The 23,496-nt window shown below is 38.5% G+C and overlaps 1 protein-coding gene and 3 long non-coding RNA genes across 5 annotated transcripts in view; 1 reads left to right on the plus strand and 3 right to left on the minus strand.

Moving 5' to 3' along the window:
• The window catches only part of CG33144 (uncharacterized protein), a 58,656-nt gene that overhangs the window by 27,532 nt on the left and 7,628 nt on the right, over positions 1-23,496 (minus strand). The window contains exon 1 of one of the 2 annotated variants that reach the window (NM_176144.2): positions 14,735-15,284. The exons of the other annotated variant lie outside the window; for it this stretch is intronic. The gene's annotated coding sequence lies outside the window, so the exon portion shown is untranslated. Of the gene's footprint in view, positions 1-14,734; positions 15,285-23,496 lie in introns of those variants that run through there. 2 annotated transcript variants of the gene reach the window in all.
• Positions 15,310-18,012, plus strand: lncRNA:CR44299 (long non-coding RNA:CR44299). Its single transcript, NR_124506.1, has 2 exons — positions 15,310-15,564; positions 16,745-18,012. It is a non-coding gene; the product is annotated as a long non-coding RNA:CR44299 (long non-coding RNA).
• Positions 18,129-18,441, minus strand: lncRNA:CR44300 (long non-coding RNA:CR44300). The gene has a single exon (NR_124507.1). It is a non-coding gene; the product is annotated as a long non-coding RNA:CR44300 (long non-coding RNA).
• On the minus strand, positions 18,610-18,908 carry lncRNA:CR44301 (long non-coding RNA:CR44301). Its single transcript, NR_124508.1, has one exon. It is a non-coding gene; the product is annotated as a long non-coding RNA:CR44301 (long non-coding RNA).

Raw genomic sequence — 23,496 nt, forward strand, 5'->3', positions numbered from 1 at the left:
TGGCCGCACAAATCTGTATAATTGAGACGTGTGTTTTTTCCACAAATAATTTCCCGAATTGCGTTTATTTTCGGTTCCTGAATTTTAGTGGATGCGGGGGGGGGGCAGCTGCACATCACACATTAATTGAAGCGATCGGACGACCGGCAATAAATGTTTAAGAATTTCACTTCTGGCTGCTGGCCAAAGCGGAAAGACTTTGTTTGGCTTTTGATTGCGCCGAAATGCAAATAACAACAAATATGCCGCGGCGAATGGGAAATTGTAAAGTTCGTGCAGAAATAAGCGAAACATTTGCAGCATTCCGGCGTGGCGAAGTGATTTCGAGGTCTTCTCTGCTCAAGCCGCAACCTTACCCTGGTTTTATTTAATTTTTATTATGTTTTCTTCTGTTTCCCCCTGATTTGCCGCCAACCATTTTAGCTTTGACCAAGTTACGCACGGCAAACTAAAAATATACATTCGCAATTGCAATCGAAATTGCATCGCCCGATATGGCAGGCATATAAACAAAAAAAAAAAACATACACATACATAAGTGTGTGTATAAATCGAATACGAAATGCAATTTGAAAAGCCCAGCACCGGCGACAAGTTTCGACTCAATTATTGTGCAATTGACGCCCCAATGGCCGTTCAATGCAATTCATTCGCCTGCAGTTTGCACATTTTTTCAAAATCATTTTCCGTTCCTAATTGAGTTATTGTCTACTTGAGCTGAATTATTAATTGTCTGCTGAGTTGCATAATTGATATGGCGATTGCGGCGCCGTTGCATTAAGCCCTTGGATAAAAGAATTATCAGAGTTATTGCAATTGCAGGTTCATTGGATCGTGAATCCGATGCGAAAGACAAAGGGAAACCTTGATTCACCCATCCAGATTCATCCAGAACAAAAGACGTGTCGAATCCGAGTGCAATCAGTTCCATGAATCACTTGGCAGTCGATCAACGATAAAAAAAAAAAAAAAACACTCGACTGTAGACAGTGACGCCTTAAATATTTATTTATATTTTAGTTATCAGTCACGATTGCGTTTTGCAGATAAAGCTGCTATCTGTGTTCCATCAAAGCCACCTTCTCATACAAATCAAAGCTAGAGGGAAGAAAGCACTTGACAGCTTGGGATTGTACCCTTAACAACATGTTATTATTTGTATTCCAAAGTTGAGTGACTAACAAATTGCTGATTTTAATCAATAAGGAAAACATTGTAGCAAGTGCTGTAGGCATATTTTGAGTGTCTAATTGATTGCATTGTCATTAGTTTAACAAATGTTCGGAAAATCGAGCAATTTATAGAGAAGTTAGAAGTTAGCTATCTGTCATCTGCATGTATTTCAAAGCATGTCTATTGAATCTTTGCCACTCTATGAGTTTGATTCAGTCGAAAGGTTTAATGTTCGTGTTTGCTATGCTATTTGATGGCCTTCTCCCACTCCCTCGTAACCCCGAAATCCGCAGTAATCGCGCCTACACCCCAGTCTTTCGTCTAGACTTACGCAATTCTACGATTCGCTCCGATGACTTCATTAGCGCTGGCTTGTAAAATAAATTTAAATTACATGCGAAAAAAAAGAGGCAGAATCGAAGAGCCAAAAGAAACAATCGACAGGCATTGTACGCAACAATGTGCGGGTAGCATATTTAAATTTATTCCAGCACTCAAGTTCAAAGTCAGGGACAGCCTCTCTTCCACGAATACCCGACGATTTATTTCAAATGGCAACGAGCTGTGTTGACACGCACATATTTACAACATTTAATTGAGACTCTTGCATTAATCGAAATGAAAGGAAAGCTGATTTTAATTTTTGTCATTGTCGCACGAGTGAAAAGGTGAAAACATAATTTGTATAACAACGCAGGAGCAGAGAAAATACAACTAATGAGCTCTCTTGATTGTCTCCCTGTTTGCTAATTAGAGAAACAAGTCTTAAAAAGTGTTATTACTCAAAATAAACTTGGCCATAGAGTGTAAAATCCCGCCATTAACATTCATTCAGCGCCAAAGGCATTGTTCAACATCATATATTATATCGCTTGAACGCGCAGCTCCCACTCTCCTTTCACTTGACTCTTTACTGGTTTTCATAGGTGGCACTCCTAATTAATCGAAGCTTATCTTGGGCAACTTTCAGTGCATTCAACCTCCAAGACCAAGAGCAAGTAGACAAAGCCCAAGGTTTACGCCTCCATGGGTGGGAAATCTTATCAGTTTGCGTGTGTCCAAGTGCGGATTGAAAAACTAAAGTCGCGTTCAAAATGGGTATTTTCTATCAGTTCATACGAACTGGTTTATGAATCATAGGATGTAATTTTATGCAATGCATAGCTAGTTGTCTTTGCATTTATGCAAAGCTTTAAAGTCGAGTGTTAGAGAACAATTGAATGAAATATGATACAGCAAAGTTGAGCAATAAAACAAATTTGTAGCTAAATGATTGAAAATAATATGCTAATCACACACAGCTGTGGAAAAATACCCAAAAAATTATTATTATTGTGCCATCGAAAATTTCCAGGCCATAATGTTAATGTTTGTTTAAACTCAAAATTCGGAAGCTCCCCCTTACAATGCCCTTCCTGTTTACCTACATTTTTTTGGCTTATTAATTTATACGTTTATTGCTCTATTCGAGTTGGCAAGGCACGCTTGATGTTTTTCCGCTCGCCTTTGTATTTTTCCTTTTGACTTTATGTCTGTGCAATAACGATGCGATGAGGCATTGCTCAGAATATTTCGACCAGCGCACCCCATGGCGTATGCGTGTTATTCATTGAAAATTCCAGACACGCGGCTTGCCTAACTAAAAGTACCTCCCACCGACAGCCAATATCGCACCGCCTGTTGTCTATCCACTCTCTTGTATATACACAATACAAAAAATTGACGGTCTCGACTAACTACGTTATAATGTTATTATAGAATTAATATTAATTTATAAATAATTTTTCTACAATTAAATGTACATATATTTGTTTTACGGACTTTTGGTTCTACACACGTTTGTTTACGTGTACGTTTGTCTGGTTTCAATTTATACTCGCAAAAAGTGTCAACAGAATAAACTTGTTTTCTAATGCTTTCGGGTTGAGTGGGGTTGTTGTCGAGTGAGTGGGGTTTGCCGGTGGGGTCACCAACAACATCGCTGCCTCGCTGCCTCGCTGCACTCGAGGCATTGAATCGCGAATGACCCGTGCCGCACCACACTGCGCCCACCCATTTATGACCACCACCCCATAATTTTTGAATGCATTGCGGCCGGGCAACGAAATCGTTACAGTTCCGCCTGATTTGAGGCGCAGTTGTTGTGTGGCACATCTGAACGACCGCCTCGGCTAACCGCGAAAATTGCGTTAAATGTTTTACATTTCGCGAGCTATTGCGCAAACAAAAGCCGAAGGTCAGGTGGGCAAAACAAGATGAACGAAAAGGGATAAGCTGCCCTATGGCAGATCTAAAATGTTAAACTACGAAATCGCCTTTTTAAATGAACAATAAGTTAGAAACTTGGTTTTCAAGAATATGATCGATATTTTTTTCAAGATATAAGATTTCAATAAAACACAGAAGCAAGAAAACCTTCAACTGTTTGCAGACGAAAAAACATTTCGGTAACCTTTATCATAATTGTATTTCTGTATCTTTTGTACTTGGCACCAATTAGCATCATAAAGAAACAAATACGATGGTTTTATCAAAAGGGAACAACGCAAACTACAAGATAAAGATACAAAAGTGAATACCTTATGATTCATTGTCATTTAAGGTACTAATTAGTACAGCAAATATTGAATAACGCTTTATTCCTATAAAATCATAAAATCAGTATAATTTAGAAGCCAAGAAATTTGTAGTTTAATAAGCGGGGGAGCCAGCTTTTCGTGCTTCTGCCCATCCATCCAGTCAGTCACACATTCATTCAACCATTCACTCAGTCAGACATTTATTCATTCATTCATTCAGTGAGGCAGTCATAAGTCAAAGTACTCGGGTATTCGGGCTCAGCTGGAAAGCCCTTTCCTTGAACGAAAACAACGAAATGCAAGGCAACTGCAACAATAACGGACACCGCAAGTCCCATAAAGTGCATTCACCCAAGGAGAAATCTCCAGACTCGCGGGAAAATGCGGAAAAGTGGGGGAAAATCCACAGTACGGGGATGCTGAACAGTGGGAAGCTATAAAAAAAAACGCTCGCTCACGTGCGGAGACCAAAACAAAAGAGTCCAAAACACACACACACACACCCACGCACACACAAAGAAAGTGCAGAGAAAAAAGTGTTTTGTTTTCTGGTTTGGTTCACTTCATTGCATTCTCCTCAAGGAAAAGAAAGCAGGAAGAAAGGGCTGCAAGAGAGTTTATGGCAGGCCATTGAAGTCGCAGTCGGGGTAAAAGGTTATAAATAAGCTGAAACCGAAGGGGGAATACCCTAATGCTTGTACTACCTAATTATTTTTTAAGATTATGAGGTTTTTGAATCGCTTTTATTGCACCTGCTTACTCACTTAATATTGAAATATTAAATTATGCTTTTTTATTGCTGTCAAAGACCCAAAATTGAAACGAAGAGTGCAACAAAGAGGCAAACTGGAATACAAATATCATCCAGACAAAGGCCAAATTGGTGTGTGTGTGTGTGTGCTTGTGTGTGTGAATGGCAGGGACACAGGCGGCTAAAAAGGGGGCCGGCATGGGGTGTGGCGTTGGGAATGCCATGTGGCAGTTTGGCAAAACTTTACGGGCAAACTTGTTAAGCAAACAGAAACCAAAAGACCCCTCCCGCCCCCACACGCGATCTAAAAAGGGAGCGAGCTTCAAGATAAGCGCGTTAAAAAGTTCCCTGGGAAACGGGAAACCAGGGGCGTGGCAAGCGGTGGGCCAAAGGGGATTTGAAGGAGGGGCTTCTGGCTGCCAGCTGTTTAATTAGTTGCACTTCCCCGACGGACCAGCGCTGCATTTCGGAACGGTTTGCCTAATAAAGTTTGTCCACTGCCAGTAGCATTCCTCCTCCTCCTACTCCACATTCTCACCCCCCACCCCCTTTTTTGGAGGCCTTCACAGAATACACCCCATTGCTCGCAGTGGCACCTCACCAAACCCTGCCCCTTTCATTTGCTGCACTTTACGAGCGCATCCATGAAATATTTAAAAAGCTTTGTGTAACAAGATTTGTTTATGCCGGCCGCGATCTCAGCGTCGAAGTAGCAGCAGCTGAAGGGAGAATAAGCTAGAGTGTACACTGCAAAAAAAATTAGACAAACTATACAAATAAATAAATAATTAAAAGCTTATTGAAACTGCCTCATTACAACTACTCCTTATTCCGAAAGAAATATTGTATCTATGTATTTAAGATACTGACTTAAGATAATGACTAAAATTCATAAATTCATGTAATAAATTTGAAGATCCAATCCCATATTCAAGGCCATGAAATGAAGTAATCTTCACTTTTGGAGCCCAGCAAAAGTAAATATATGTATGTATGAACTATCAGATACCCCTTGCTCGCACACCCAACGGTCTAATAATTGCATATGGACATTCGTTTGGAAACGAATGAAAATTAGAAGTTTGTTAACGACTTTCCTCCCAGTGCATGCAAAGATTAAATGCGCGGAGTGGGATAAAATGCTGATAGCTGGAAGGCAGCTAAAAGTTTCTTCTTTCGGGTATGTCGAGCACAATGTTGTTTGGCCCGGGCACATAATTGCATATTTATAACTCCGACAAGGCGACGTCGAAGTCGAAGTCGAAGTCGCCGGCTCGGCAGGCAGCAAATTAAGCGCAGCACGGGGAGCGTTTTCCTTGGCTCCCCAGTCGCTCCTCTGCCCAACCGCTGCTGCTCCGCTGCCCATCCTCTGCTCCTCCATTGTGTGCAGCAATTAATGAAGCATTTCTGTTGACTGCAGTTGCTGCGGCACGGGGCAGAGGAGGAGGGGCTAAGAAGAAGGGGTAACAAAGGGCGGCAAAATGGGGTTGTGTTTTTGGGAGCGAGAAGCGGTGGGGGGGGGGGGCGTGCAGGGAAGGGCGTTCAGTATGACGTTGACTTTTGGCAAGGCAATTGAATAACCATGAGTGTCGGCTTGCTGGGAGACTTGGCCCTTTGAAACAGGCCTGAGTTGCAAATTGATTTAAAGTTCGCAAAGACGTGTGGCTTGCGGTTCTGAATTGCGCCGAAGGAAATTGCCAGCAATGTAATGCAAACAAAGATAATAAATACTGAAGATACATATATCCGCTCACTCAATATAGTATCTGTTAGTATCTGAATGCAATAATTGCATTTGTTGTCATAAAATATTTATTGTCACAAAATATTTTCCTAAAGTTACGTATACGCATGTACACTACATTCTTTAATTCAATTTGACATTTCGCTTATAATTTTCCCATTTCGGCGCACAAATGCACAATGCACATAAGCAAATACAATTAAATATTTTATCACCGAAACTAAAATAAATTAACTTTTTTGTGTAATCGTGATTTGCATGTTCAATTGTGGCCTTCGATTGTAAATGTTTCAATAATACTCGATTTAATGATTTTTCAACCTACATGTAAATAGTAGAAAAACAAAAGAATAAAATCCAAAAAACAATGAAAAACGGACAGAAAATTATCATTAAACCATGTATGTATGTATGCTATCGTGTAAAAATTAAAAGGCATTGCGAGCAATTATTAAATTTATTCAAAGTACATGACTAATAAATAAAATAAATAGCCATAATCCCAATTCATTTGACCGCGTGGGGGAGTGGAAAATTTATTGAAGGATTTTTTTTGCATGCGCAAACATACTTCACAGATTGTAATCATTATGCAAATGACTCGATTCGATTTGAGCAGTTCATTAGAGTTGCAAACCAGTTGCAGCGCCGAATCGAATGAATGAATAATTCAAGTGTGAGACTCAAGAAAATAACTCTCCATTAATGGGAAAATTTTGATGGTGAATTAGTTAAGCAACAGCCACAGCCGGACAAATTCATTTAAAAATCGAGAATTCGAAACGATTATTGAAATTATAAGCTTCTGACCCTGACTGAGAAGCTCAATGCATGTTTCGGCCAGTTCGTCTTGAGCTATCAGCATTATTTCTTATCAGTAGCTTGGGGCTTCAATGTCAAAGGCGAAGTGCACCCATACTTTTTGCCATTCGGACAACTTGGAGAGCATATAAATATGTATTTATTTACTTGCAGAATTGAGGAAACAACTTGATTGTGTTTTCAACGCTTTTCGGTTTCGGTTTCATGATTTTATGTTCTCGAATTTGTTGCACCAAACACTTAAAAATAATTGAGCTGCCAGGCTACAACGACATATTTAAACGAGGTTCTTGCCTATTAAAATTTTGTGATATGATTTAGTGACATATTAGGCACGGTATTAACTAGTTCGACATAAGTTGGCCGTACTAACATATATGCAACAGTCAAAGTAATACTATTTTTAGTTTTAATCGTAAAACAACGTTTAACAGCCGTTTTGTTCGTTTCCTTATTGAAATAAATAAGCCTGATAAATGATATATTGGCTATCTCTACGCACACGATGCACCCCATTTCCTGGTTTGTGAATAAGTGGGTATACCAACTGCCTCATAAATTGCGCCCTTTTTGCAAGTCGTGCCGCGCCCTTTTTAAATGCAATGGCTATAATCGGGGCCGAGAATGTTTATGGACCTGCACATCGGTTTCGCAAGGCGGCGAGCGAAGTGCGTGCTTATGAAAATGTTTACAGCATCTGTGCAGCGGCCAGGCCAGGCAATAAAGCTGAAAAAGAAGCAGGAGATCGAAAAGCGTGGATGGGGGATCGAATAAAAAAAACGTACGTATATATATATTTATATAAAGGGGGCCTAAAAAAGGGGGCGGGGCAGGCGAGTCGGTGTGCTTGGTTAGGCAGGAAAAACGTGCTGCGAGTGAAAGCCAAGTAAGCCAAGGAAACAGCTTTCTTTTCGCCACCAGATGATACAAGGCGGCAGATACACATGCCCACACACATACCACTGGGCACATTCACTTTCGGCCACAAACACAAAAACTTGGCCAAGTGCCGCAAAAATGCATTTGTTTGAATTTGCGCCGAGCAACGAAATGTGAAATGTAAAATGAGAAATGGGAAATGAGGAATGGCCAGGCTTCGAAAGTGGGTCACAATCCAATGCCAGCAACAGTAACACTAACTGAAACAGAAACACAGACTCTACTCTTTTGGCCAGACCAACACGACACGTCCGTTCGAATGGTGAAATGTGTGCGGTAAACGCAAGAAATATGATGATAAATGAAAGGCAATTGGCACAGACTTTTGTCCAACTTCTGCCCGCGGCGAAGTCATTTTGGGGGGCGGTGATGGGGCCGAGAAGCCACCAGCACGACAAGGTCAATTGGACGGTGGAATCTCCAAAATGGATATGCAATGCCATCGATAAGATACTGTATCTACAGACTGGCCAGCTGGAAAACCTACAGATGCTGATGGAAATGAACATGTGGAATATCCTTAAGAACTTTCAAAAAATACAATGTACTAAAAACATACATTAGCATTATTTCTTTCCAAGATTTCTTACAAAAAGATGCAAATTTCGTACAAACGATGTGTCAACAAAATGAAGTTTATTTTCTAGTTAGAATATACCTTTATTTATAGCTCTAGTCCGAAAAACATCTGCTATATCGCATGCTGAACCGGTATCTAAGCGATATGATATCATGCATATTTATACTATCCCTACTTTCGGGCACCGGCTAAACGATAAGAGCCAAATAATCACGATAAGAATTATTATCCCTTGTTTTTCAGCACATGCAGTTAGATCCGTTTAAAAAGCGAATGCTTTGTATTCAGCTGAGAGCGTTAACCTTTGACTTTGCCGAATGAAATTCTAAAGCGAATTCCGATGCGACACCAGGTTAAATTCGATGGTCAATAAGGAAGCAAGGCGGCAATGCAGGTGAAATACCTGAATAAAATGAATTGAGATATGAGGAAGGAGGCTTGAGAAGGAGGGTTAACAGGTTAGCATACGAATATCACAAACTTCGCAGACTTCATAATTGTACCTTGTTGGTTGGTTGGTAGGTAGATGGCTTGAGGAAACAAATAAGAACTAGCTGGAAAATAAACATAATTGTGCAATAGGCCATTAAGGAGATACCAGAACGAGTTACACACAATCTCGATTCTATATATGTACATATATACACAGAGCGAAAAAGTGCTGAGCTGACACTTGATTCTGGTGAATTTTACAACCGCCTTTTATGCAAGCGACCTTCGGTTGATAATCGAGAGCTCGAAAATATTACAACATTTTTGATTAGCGAGACAATAATCGCTTCCCCCACAATGGCCAAAGTCACACGTTCTCATTATCTGTGGAGCCCCAACAGCCCCCCCCCCCCTTTACCGGCAATACCCCCACTACCGCATGTGGTTGGTGGGGGTAAAATAATACGGATTCAACATCTCAAATTGAAAAGCCAGCAGAAGTGCAATAAATTAAAACACCCACACGGGTTAACCGATCGCGGGGTCAAAGGGGGACATCAAACAACAGGCGGTGCAATTATACAATTAGCACGCTGTTAGTGCGAAAGAGAGGCAACAGCTAGCTGGGGCCGGAATATATTTGCAATAATGAAAATAATTAGAAATTCAAATTCAATAAACGTAAAAAGCAAAACAATAAATAAAAGTCAAAGCAGAGACCAAGAAAAAAGCTACGGTAAATAGAAAACTCATAAATAATCTAGCTGATATTATATATAAATTTGCATAGATTAAACCGTAGAACTTCACAATGTGTGGGTGCTGGAAAAACACATTTATATAAGGCGAAAAAAAGAAACCATTCGACTAGCAGCTGTATTCAGAATGATGATTCCCAAGAAACATACATACTTGTGTACATTTTAAGTGAACTTTAAATGTGATTCAGCCGTTCAGAGCGATTATACACACTATGATTAAGAACTTCGCGCAACAGTTGTTCTATAAATGATTTAGTTCTTTGATTACATTTTAGACATATGTTTTTTTAAGAAGAGAATAGTATATGTATTACTTAGCAAAATAGATAAGAAGGATCATATATATTTTATTTCCACTTAAAAAGAATTTCAAGATAGAAGGGGGTTGGTTCCAAGGCTTCTATAAAAGCGGATTTGTTCATTTGAATTTCGAGCGTGTTTTAAACTCATCCATGATTCCAGCACAACCCGAAAATCTTAATAAAAAAGCAATAATTTATGTCGCCTTCTAAGACACCATACATATTCCCAATTTTGGTGGATGAAGAAAATATATAAAAATAGAGCTTCGCTCGGCGACTGAGCAAACTTTGAAACTGCAAAACCAATTGGCAGCTCAAAAGTGTCGGCTTATTTATTTACGTATGTGTTTTTTCTTTTTCTTTGCTTTTTGTTGTTCTCTCGACTTTGCTAAAATATAAACCTGTTTTTCACTGGCTCACGCATTTCGGCAACAACACCGAGCACAGTGTTTTTGTATTTCTGACCATTAAACCGAAAAATAACCAACGAAATAGACAACAACGATCTGAGGTTACAAATTCGTTGGCTGCTGTTTCAGCAAAACTGAAGGCACGACTCGGCCAACAAAAGTTAAAGAGCTCTCCACCAAAAGATCTCAAGAGCCGAACGCCCCACTCAACTTTTAGCCAAACTCAAGTCAAGTCAACTCAACTCAGTTGAACTGAACTAAAACGGAGGAGCTCTTATCTTTTGGGCCCGCAAATATATTATGCCGATGTGTACTATAATATTATGGCCAAGTGAGTGGAGTGGAGTGGCTTTTTGACCAACCGTCGGCCTTTCGGTGTGATTTCTTTTTCTTTTCAGCTTCTGTTTCTCCGCATTTTGCCTTTGCTACTCTGTTCTACCTGTTGACTTGGCCGTTTTTATTACCACAACTTGTCACACTGACTGAGTTTTCCCAACGCGTCTAGAAACTTTATGATGTGTCAAGAAGGTTTTTACACTTTAGCTTAAACTCCACTGTACGTCAACGAATTTGCTAACCAATAGCTTATATATAATGAATATTGTTAAGACGAAATTGCTACAGTAGAGATTCTAATTTGATTTAATTGATTGCTGTTGCGCTTTTACATTTAAATTACATATAAAAACTTATTTGGTATCATATTGCATTTATAGGGTTTTATAGCATTAAGTGATAAATTGAATAAAAATCGTTCGTAATTTTCCATCAAAATTTCCTGCTTTATTCGGAAGTGTATCGAATTCGATTTAATAGCTCTAAACTGACCTTAGACAGAGGACGCACAGCTGAGATAACTATAAAAACAACCAATACCAGAAAATATAATAAACTGTTTTTATTTTGGTAAGCATACGTATGTATGCTAATAAGCTCTGCACGCCTCATATCAAAATTCCGCACTCCGAAGAAAGGAAAAATACAGAAAAGACGGATATACGATCCGAGATCAAAGATCAATTTAAAGATAGTTGTTGGTTTTATCATTGAACTGCATTTCATTTTGGGGGCGTTTATTGTGTACTTCGAACCATTATCGCTGAAATAGAAAATAGACTTTGTTTGCCTTAATTATCTATACTTCTTTCCACTCCAATATAAACTATTTATAAGACTGCGACAAGGCTAGACCGATTTTATGTCATTATAGAGCACTAAAAACAAGCAATAAATGGGAGGGATACTCCCATTTCTATTAAAAGCAATCTAAAAGTTTTGTTTAACCATCAATGCTTTTTGAATTTTGTTTATAAATCGACAACCGGAGATGTTTATTGTTAAAAATATTTTGGTAAATAGTGGACATTAAATTTATCAAGTATTTAAAAATATCCCCACCATTTATAAAATCAATTCTGTTTGAATATTTTCACAAATAAGATTATCTGGGTTGTTCCAGATTCAGCTTAATTTTCAATATTGTTAAAAATACTGATTTAGGCCTTGGAACATCCACACCATTTGAGCGAAAACACCATTTGATAGACAAATATCGATATTAAGAAAATTCGCACTTTGGTTTCTACTATTTTTTTAGACAATCACATAGAACAATGCACTGAGTTAATGATTAGCCTAATTTATTAGTAGACTTTTAGATTGATTTCTTAGCTGAATCCAATCAGATATGATAATATATATTTTGTTTCAATATATCTCGTTTTACAACTCTGAAATAGCACTGTATCGCCACATATGGCGACTGCTGTTGTTCTGGTTGAGGTAAACAATTTAGTTAGCTGATTAATGGCCCTAAGCCAGGCACGTCTCAGTGCAAATATCGAAAGATCCGCGGGGATCAAGTGGGGTTTGGCCAATATTATGGCAGGTCGTGACTTTCAGTCACTTATTAGCTGTAGACAAAATAAAGCAAAGTACTCCTGTTTATTATGCAGTTTGTTTAGAGCGCATTTTAAAGATACTATATTGGTTCTGATTTGCCCAAGTTTGGATAGAGAGTTAGGTTTGCCTGCTCGTTTTTTTTTTTTCCAAACTTTGGGGCTGGGCTGGCATTAGTTGAGGTTCTCGTTGCCCCGGCCTGTGTCGATTAGATAGGCAAATTTACAATGCCTTTAGGCCCCAAATGTAAATTCTGTCTGACGGCGATAATATTGTTAAGTGCCAGTTTGCGCTGTTTGGTCTCGGTTGTGCCTGGTTTTCCATTCGGAATGGTTCGCATACGTGGAGGTGTGATTGCCAAATCCGACTGGCCAATCAATCAATGAAAAGGTTTATTTCATTCCGAGCAGCTTAGACATCGATTTGCATACATAAACATTCAACTGGCACGAGTTTTGATCGTTGGGCACACGCTATGTAGTTTCTAAGTTCATTTAATTGGAATCTATTGCATATCATTAAAAGTTTTCTACATATTATCTATATATATTAAATAAAAGAAAGTTACGGACAAAATATAATATGTTTTGTTTTTTTTTTTAAGAGCAAATTTATTTATTACCTAAGCTCTATTTTTAATGACAGCATTTATTTAAATCGCTTCTACTTTATTTTTGCTTTTGTTTCTATTTTTATTTTAAAATGTGACTATTTAAAGAAATAAACCGGAAAGTGATTAGATATAAGACTAAATACCACGTTGCAGCTAAAAAGCACCCAAGTCACTAAAAATAAGTTTAGGCTGTCCTACAATTACAAGTTCAATGACTATGATTACCCAGTCTCCGATATCGATCAAGGTGTTCAAATGGACAATTGGAAAGTCGGACAGACGGCGACTAGACTCGCCAATGAATTATGATCGAGAACGTATGGCTCGAAAACCAGTTTTCGTCAGAAATCCTCTCTAAATCGCAAATGTGAGTTTCGATCAAGTGGTGTTCTGGTAATTGGGAATAATTCTCCGAAGCCAAATCACACACAAATTATAATAACAATTGTGCAAATTATTTGGGATCTCGAGAAACCCCCGCACAAATTATTAAAAAAAAAAATCTACCCACATGGTGATTCTACGAGAAACCATTAAGTCGATGATTCAAACGAATTACACACTTAACAGTTCGGTAGCCGCACACAACAAACATCAGAAACATTTATATTTCTACTTAATTATTGCCTTATAGGCACCAATTGATTAACGAATTAAATATAGAAAACGCACACCAGATCAAGTGGGGTGATGGCTTTTCTCGGGCGAGTTCAAGTGAATTTATTGCACTTTGCCAGCCCTGATAGAGTGCATAAATCAGCAAACATTACAGCCCGTGTGTGTTTGACACACAAACCATTCAATGTCAACAAGCCGAGACAGTGAAAATCGCAAATGCGATTTAAAATCAATTTTTAGATATTCGTGTGGTAAATTTCCTAGCATTCAAATTGTAATTTAACGAAGTTAAAGCAGGTCCGCGCCAGCGGTTCTAAAAGTGTGTTAATGAAATACAATATTAAAAGTTTTAAACAATTTAATATAATAATATAATACAATATTTGTCAATATTGTAATATTTTAAACTTGAACTATGTTTAACATATATGCAAATTAAAAATTTCACTTTTTATTTTATACTCAATTTTAAATATTTTAACTCTTAGAAAATAGCAAATATTTTTTACAAATCTGAAAAATTTTCTATTTCCGATGTGAACAAAATTTCTTACAGCTGGCAATGCCTCAAATCGGGGTAATGGACAAGAAGGGGCGGCGGGGGCGTTAGAGAGCAGCACTCGATTTGTTTGAAAACAGTGAATTGTTTATGAGTTTTTCGCGAATACGCTCGAGTGGCTGAGAAACCTTTTCAGCCTGCTAATGCTAACAAACTTGAACAGCGGCGGGAATCAATTAGCGGCTTGCAAGGCCTTAAAATACGTATGTCCAGTGATTTTTATTCCTTCTTGTTGTTTTTTTTTTTTTTTGGAAGCAACGTGATAAATAAAACAACACAGCTGATGGGCTCCACCGCGCGAGAGAGCACTCCTCTCGCGCTCTCACTAACACAGCTGCTTATAACACACTCGGCGGCCATTGAGAAAATAAAAGCAAATAAGAAGCAACGAAAACGAAGCAAAATAAAAAAAGAAGAAACAAATTTCGCAACGCCCTGAGATTTTTTAACTGTCTCGTTTTTCCACAACAAAAATAATGCACATAATATAATAATAGTGTCAACAGAAATGGTATTACACGATTTTTGGACTCCAGCTTGGCGAAAACTCACCTCTCTTTGATTTTTCGTTGGTTTATTGATGCGAACAGCGTGGAACGGAGAAGAGGGGAAGATGTGGGAGAAAGAGCACAAGACTTTCACAAAAATAAAAACTCAAATTGAGCGCAAAAACAGCATTTATTTGCATTTGCTTTCCACTGGCTTTCGCTGCACTTTCACCGCACTTTTCACGTTAGGGAAATTGTTTTCATTTGCCAGCAGTTGTTTTTCATCTGCTCATTTTCTGGGCTGTTTGATTTTCTTTGCCCATTCCATTTTTTTGGGCCATTGAGCAATATTTTTTTGTCGAACACCAAACACACACACACTGACGCTCGTTTGCGAGAGACACCCACACGTACACACCTGTCGGTGCTTATAAGTCAGCTTTATTCTGCATTCTGCAGTTTTCTGCTGCACTGCGGTTTTCTGGCCAATTCTGGCGACTTCTTCGACTTGGCCAAGAAAAACAAGGCACAAATGCGATTTCGACTTCCCTGCTGTTTACACGCGCTTTGCTGCTTTCCCGACTGCTTCGCCCGCTCTCCCAATTGGAAATGAGTGCTGGTGAGAGCGAGAGCGTCGGCGCAGTGTGGCCTTTGATCGGTGCCATGCGGGATTTTCGGTGAGCGCGGCATGCGGCCACACTGCTGCCCAAACAGCTGTTCGAAATTGGAAAACAACAAATTCTAGAAAATCTATTTTTATCTCAAATTTCTATTCTTACTTGATTTATTGCGCAAAAACATTACTTTCACAACAATGTTCTAATGTTATTTTATTTCTTTTTTTAGAAGTGATCATTTGCTTATAACAGTGCCTTTCAAAAGTTGTGTTTCGATGTAAGTTTCAAAATGTCTTATAGGTTTGTTAAAAACGTTAATCAGTTAGCATTTTAATTAATTTTAATATATTTATTCTGTTAACATAAAATTATAATTAAATAATATAAAAATTAGTTGTATCCTTGCAAAATTTAGGAAATTCAAGTAGGAATTAAATCAAAATTAACTAATGTCAAATTAAATAGGATTCAACAGTTAAAGATAAATGGTTTTTGTGTGCAAGAGGGACTTGCAAGGTACGCAATAAAAACATGTTATAGGTATTTAAAAAATATGAACAAGAACAGTTTAATAAGGAATTACGGACTTTTGAAAGCTTACTTGTATGTAACATATATCCATTGAACAGCAAATTGTGCACTATAAATATATAATTAAATAAAAAAAATTTAAAAAACCAAAGTACTCAATTTCAGCTGATTATTTTTCTTTGAGGGAGTTAATCAGTTAATTTTTTTAAATCTGTAATATGTCGATAAACCGTTTCTCAAACCGAAACGTAATTGATAAAGTTCGTTAAAAATATAATAAAAACAATACGTTCAAAAGTTCTCTTGTGCAAAAAGTCATGGCAAGGAACTGAAATTACAATTATCAAAAATGCATGAAACTTTTAAATGGCCTGTTTGGATTTTGGTGTTCAAGTCCGTAGATCTTTCCGTAAAAACTCATTAAGTGGCCATTAAGTTCAGTCGACTGTGAATTTGGTTATGCCTCAAACAGTCCTTCGACTCCTTTATTTTGTCGGTGATTATTCAGGGTATTATGAAGCCTAGGAATTTAATTACTCAAAACAAGCAACAAGGCGCAGAAACAGAATCAAAAAAGGCAAGCCCGAGTTGAAGCATAAATTGGACCCTTTTCATGTTGCGTTTGCCAAGTGAAAGATAACTAAATAGTAAAAGGTACACAGGAAGAAAATATTCAAAACATAAATGTATAAAGTCTTTAAAAATCTACAGTTAATAAGATAATAGATTAGATAAATAATTTGTAATTCAAGAATCTTGAAATATGAATATTTATATAATAAATAATATTAATGAATACATACTTTTGTCCGTAATTTTTTTGTATATCCTATCCTATATTTTCAAAATAAGCTAAGCTTTTGTCTCATTAAGAACCAAAAGGATCTGGAAAACGTTTAGCTGATTTTTCTGCTAACTTTTTTCAGTGCGTTAAAAATCACATCCTGGGAATCGAAACAAAGTCTTCATTCAGAGAGCTCTGCTCCTACCAGCAAATTGCAGCAATAAAATTGAAGAAATGTCCAATGGGACTGTGAAAAACGGATGGGCAAGTGGAAAGGGAAATGGCAGAAGGATGATGGCGAGGACGAGGACGAACCCACTGCCAGTCTGTTTGCTCCTGTCAACTTTCATTCGCAGCCGCCCGTTGATTACAGAGCTCCATTTGAGTCAAGCGCCCCCATATTTTCCGCACTTCCCCCGCAGAAATTCGAAGTCAAGCGGAATAACAACAACAACAACAACATCAACACTTGCCGCAGGATTTTGGGAGGCTGGCGTAAAAAAGTGGGTGGTCCAACCGGTCCTCTTGTTCCTGATGATGATGACTGCAGAAGCGATAATGACGTAGCCCCTTCATTATTCGCAGGCGAAAGTGTCGCCGAGTCCATAATGAGCACCAGAAATTCGCGTGGCACGATAAGTGACAAACGGTCGGGAAATAGGGGAACGGAACGAGGGGTCATTATCCAAAAAGGATGGGAGCCAGTGCATCCAAAATTCAAGCGGAGCTGTGGGATCATATGGCGAACAATTTCTCAACTTCTGTCAGAAACATTAAAGTTCAAGAGAATTTGTAATGAAAACGCCGAATAAGGAAAAACCAGTACAAATCGCATTTGATGGATTTTCGATAAATAAAATGAAAACTCTCATATGTATGCCTCATAATTTTCGATATATATGTATATAGTGAACAAAAGTATTTAAAATTTGTTCAGCCGAACACAGAAATTCCTGCAAAAGTTAACCTTTTGATGGCCAAACTTTGCGTCCCTAAATGAAATCTGGTTATTTTGGGAATATCCCAAAAGCCCGAGACAGCTATTTTTGTTAATCGACCCACGGGCCCTGTAATCCCGTTTCAAATTTTCCATAAGCCTGGGACTTTAAGTCATTCCAGGTTCCTTTCAACGGAGTCACCTGACCAGCTTGTAAGCAGACTAAGCAATCAAAGGACACTGGACGACAAAAGAAAGGACCGGCTCCTGGTCATCGTACATTGGACAGTGGACGTGGGACATCGGCCATCCCATCAACACAACTAATCCCCGGCATTCACCGAATGATGGACACATCTGATGGATACCCCATCCACGACACTCCGCACTTCATTTCCTCGGCAATCCCAGCCTCTCCGTTGTTTCACTTTTTCATGTCTGATTACGGCTCTGGGCGTACACTGAGAGAATAAATCGCAGCCAGAGAGATAAATATTGTATATGCTTAGGGTACAATAACTCGTATTGAAAGGACAAATAATAATGTATTGTTAAATATTTTAACAGAATATTTAAATTAATAAAATTTGTTATTCAAAAAAGGCAGTAGTAAATGCTTTTTATATTCGCACATTCCATTTTCAAGCGTTTTAGCAGCCACCACTCTGATTTGCTCGATGTGCTTTTGGTTTGGACAGTTTCTAGAGAGATCCCCATGCGATGCTATCCTCCTCCGCAAGGACTCTGTTTATCCCTGACAAAGAGGACGACGCACTGCCTGCTGATTGCAGTCGCTGCCATTGAAAGATGCTGCGCCGCTTAGAACTCGGTAGCTCCGGCCTCAGTGTTTATCTTCCGAGCGATTCCAGCTGCCTGCTCTTGGAGGGCTAAGCAAACAGGCTGTCGGGCAAAGGGTTGTGTCGTTTAAATAGCATCTTGACCGCCCAATGAATCATTCATTTGCCCACCGAATCCAATTATTGCGCATACGCCCTGCTGCACGGGCTAAAAACTTAAAGCTGGCGACCAACGTAGACTAGCCACACACTAATTACGAGTATGTGTCGCCGGCAGCTGTAAAAATAAATTCGATATCTAGATATCTAGGCGCCAGAATCTGGCGTTGATTTATTATTCGACCAACGTAATTGGATATGGATAATGACCTATAAATTAAAGGCAAATTAATGCCTTTCATGGCGAATTGTCGGGCAAAAGTGCATGTGAGTCGCTCATTATCGAGTTCATACGTCTGCAGCTGTTTAAACTTCGAAGGTGATTAGTTTCAGATTGGTAAAATATGACTCTAAACCTGCAGAATGGAAATATTTATAGTTATAGTAATATAGTTGTTTGCTTTTAAATTTCTGGCCTGCCTACTAGAAATATTCAGATGTTTTAAGCCATTATTTAATTCCAAATAGTGTAGTGTCGCATATGTATGAAAATTAAGCAATTTCAGCTAATACGTAACTGGTGAAAAAAAAGTAGCCATATGATTTATTTGCTAATTGAATGCATGGCAATTGTGCTATATTTATTTGCAATTACCGCGTGAGTTATTTTAAATATTTCATATTATGAAAAATCATAATATCCATTTTATTTGCTATTATTATTCATAATTGCTTCCTAACTCGCCAAATATTATTAATATGGCGATAATTATTAACACCAGCTCAGAACGTGCACAATTTGAATGTGTTTCTATGTCAACTAAGCCATGAGTTTGTAACTCAAATATTGACAATAAAGATATATATTTTGTTTATTTAAAAAAAGTGTCATGACAAATGAATAATTTGATTTGTAAATAAATGCGTGTTATTAATAAGCAATGAATTAATTTCCCAAAAAAAAAAAACGCTTAAACCAACACATTCTAACTTGCACATTAGCTGCAACTATGTGAGTGTCAAAGGGTTTAAAAGTGAGGCAAATAGAGTGGGCGGTGGGCGGGGATCAATAACATGTAATAGCACGTAACAAAGTCAGCGTTCGTCACGCGCGCACCGTAAAAAAAAAAAAGAATAAAGCGAAAAAAACAATAAATCGATTCGCCTTCAAAATGCAAGGGGGAAAAAAATAAAAATATAAAGGACGAGTAGGAAATATGGAAGGGGTTTTTCGGGGTCGACTGGCACGGCAATAAAGCCAGAAATCACGCTGGGAGCATGCAAATCCCAAAAAAAAAAAAGAAAATGAATAGAAAAATCTGCCGCGGAAAAACTCATTTTTTGGCCAAGAGCAGAGACAAACAAAAGGCAAAAATGTGCGCGCTCACAAAGGGAAACAAGTTAACTAAGACAGGAAAAAGCCAGGAGGAAAATCTCGTGAAAATCTGTGTGCGGGCGACGATAAATTCATATAAATCGCGTTAATTTAACCGCAAGCGCAGTTTAAATAACTCAAATGGCTGGAAAAGCTGCTCCCCTGCTTTTCCGACTGGACCCGCGCACCTAAGCTTGATAAAATGTCGCCGCAAAGCTCAAGACAAATAACATCCAACCATCCGCCGCCGCCCCCCTTCACACCACAGAGTTTTCCACCACGGAATGGTTGCCAGGACTGCGGAAAAACGATTGGAATCTAGAGAAATTACGTTCTGAAATGTTTGCCACAATTTGTTGTGCCCCATAATGAGTTGCTTTGTATGCAAGGACAGACCTCCGCCGTCTGAGCTCCAAATGGATGGAGTTCTGGGTGGCCATTTAAAGTTATCCGCACGGCTTCGCATTTTAACGCTTTTGCCCCAATAAGCCAGTCAAGTGTCGGCTAGCGATTTTAATCGTTTGCAATTATTTCACCGATTAATTGCATTTAATTGGGCCAACAGTAATAATTGCCTGTTAATGAATGCTAGGCGATCATTCATAGATTTGTAACGCTTTCAAATGTTCACACCTCGCCACTCAGTTGACTGCACTTCTGTAATGCGATACCCTTAAGGTAGTTAATAACTTACTTATATATATATACATAAGTATATAGAACGTTACGTCTTAATTTATTTATAAGTCAGTGGGGTTTTTTATTCAAACCAAAAATAATGTGGCTACACTCAAAAAGCCTGAAATTATTTTACCACAAAAAGAGAATTATTTATCAGTTGTGGGGGGGCCATGGCATTGAAGCCAGACTTTTGGGGGCCAAACTGGCAATCAAGGCCGAAAGTCCCGACTTGGCTTCAACTTTCCTTTGATGGCTCATTTGAAGCTGCAAGAGCCAAGGGATTATTGTGTCCTTGCTCATTTAAGTTTGCCTTTAAAAGTTTTGCTCCATTCGCAGCTAAAAAAGTTGACTATAAACTTTGCTAAGGCTTCGCTGGCGCCGACTTTTTCCCTCATTATACCCTATACTTGTAGAGCAAAGGGTATATTCGGTTTGTTGATAAGTATGTAACAGTGGTTTAAGCTCGATCACCTGACCTTCTGTCTGTCCGCGATGATAGACTCAAAGTATCACTCTAATATGCCAGAAACTAAACTCCATAACCCAAAATTATGTTTGAAGCCAACTAGCAGCTTAAAAATGTTTTGTTAAATTAGTTATGGGTTGGGGGTTTTATCTCAGGACACTTATTTGAAAGTTCAAACTACTTTTAGTTGAGTAACAGGTATCTAGAAGTCGAGGAACTCGAGTATGGCGTTTTCTCTTTTATTTCCCCATATTTCGCTTCAAGGTGCGACCCAACAACCCTGGGAAAAAGGGGTGGAAATGAAGTCCCCCGGCGACATAAGCGTTAATTGTTGTTGGTCATGACATAAAAACCGCCATAAGAATGACCAACACAGCCAAATGGAATTGCTAGCAAAACACAATTTTCGCTATGCATAAGGTGGGTTGGAAGGGGGTGGCAACTCTGGCAGGCTTTTGCTAATGAACTAGCAAGAATATGCGGCGAATTGAACGTCAACTGAAATCAAGTAGAGTGAAAAGGATTGGGCACGTTTCTGCAGAAGGCCTAATCAAAGCGACAACTGAAGTCCGCAACAGCACACACACATTCTGAAGCACTCGCACACTCCCAAAAATACACGTATATATATGTACATACTCATATATATATGTATAAATAACAAGGTCAAATAGTAGGAAAACCAGCAGAAGAATTTACGGCTGAATGAGCTGCTCCTTTTTTGTTAGCCAACAAATCGCAACCGATTCGAATTTAAAATCCAATCAAGAGAATGTAATGCTCACTTTACTGAACTCAAAATGGAAAGCTCAAATGAAAAATTCTTGTGTGTCCCATCGATTTTTAATTCCCCTTTACGAACTTTCCCTTGCACAAATTTTCTTTAAATTAATTTAACTTTTTGCACTACCAAAACATTCTCAGTGGTTTTAAGCATTTTGTATAGCTGTTTCGTAAATATTTCAAAAACCATCATCAAACGAAATGACATCTGTTATAAAAAGACCAGGACATTTTAGCTTCTCATGAGTTGACATTATCAAAATGACATCCCAAAAGTAAGTACCTAATATCATTTTAAAACCGAAACAAAAAAGCAGAGCCAGTGAAGCAAAAAATGAAACAAAACCGAATCAATGACAAAAGTAAACAAATGAAAACCCAATGGAAGAAGCCCTACATGAAAACCCATTAATCTTGGCTCTGACGCAATTCGCACACAGGTGAAAAGCAGGTGAGGGATGGGGATCAGGGGCCATAAGGAAGATTAGCCACATTGTTGTGCAGTGGCCAATCAAAATTGCGAACAGGAGCACATGAGATGATGGCGTCAGTTTCCTATTAGTCCCTGCTCACCTGTGGCTTTTCCCCTTCCCTTTGGCAAATTTAATGCGATTTAACGTATGTATTAGAAGAGTGACTGCAATGGTTTATAACATCCGCTTTGAATGACAAGACATTTTTATTTGTTTCTCAGGTGTTCCAACTAGTCGTATGCGTAATATTGTTAAACACAGGCTAACACTTAAGATAAAAGTACAATTTTTAAACTGAAATTTTTCAACTGTTTAAAGTGAAACTTACGCAGTTTAGGTCTCAATAAAATCTGCGGAAATCCATCTGGCATCGGATGAAAACAATATTCAGCTCACCAACTGGGATCATTTGTATTACTTAGTTATAATGCCACCGCTCTCATCCTGCAAACTTTTGTTCAGCTCCTGAAATTATTTGTTTTTGCCTTCTCACTGGAGGACGAACTCGACTGACAAAACACTCCCATGTTAATGGGTGGAGCGAATGAAATTTAAAACCGAGACGCCATTTTAATGCATGTGTACTGTGCACGTCTTCCTTAGTGGAATTAAATTAATGACAAACAATTCCTCATTGTCTTTTCGCTGGTGCGTACTTAGCACGCGCCGGAAATGTATCCATATCCGCTTGAAATTTTTCCATTGTTTCCTTGCTGCACACTGAACGTCGTTGTAGCGGCGATAATGAGGGCCTAATGCACTCGAAAAACCAAAATTTAATGCATATTTTAAATACCCCTTTTTTAAAAGATATGGTTAATGAATTACCTAACAAAATGTTGTATCTTATCAAAATACATCATTTATTTAACTATTCTGTATACCGAATTATGAAAAAAAAATAATTAAAATATTTTTTTAAAGTGTAGAAGCCTTAGAAAAGGGTGGCAATGTAGTAGCAACAAGGCCTGGGACCAACAACAAATCGCCCTTAAGTGGCGGCAGTGAAACTCCGCTAACTGCGAACGGCAAACCGTCGAAGGACCGTCATTAGGCCCAACACTTGGCCAGGACATGGGATCGCACATTAGCTGTCGTAAAACTTATGGCCAGGGCCATTGCTAACTATTAGCCATCATTGGCAGCTGTGTCCTTGCATGTCCTGCGAAATCTCTTTAGTTTGCCACTGCTTTGCCCATTCATAACTAAAGTAATAATTGTGAAAATCCTGTTTAAATCTTAATTAAAGATTGAAAATGTGTAGCCATTTTATGTGTATGAAA

The sequence above is a fragment of the Drosophila melanogaster genome, chromosome 2R, assembly GCF_000001215.4.
Source record: "Drosophila melanogaster chromosome 2R".
NCBI lineage: Eukaryota > Metazoa > Arthropoda > Insecta > Diptera > Drosophilidae > Drosophila > Drosophila melanogaster.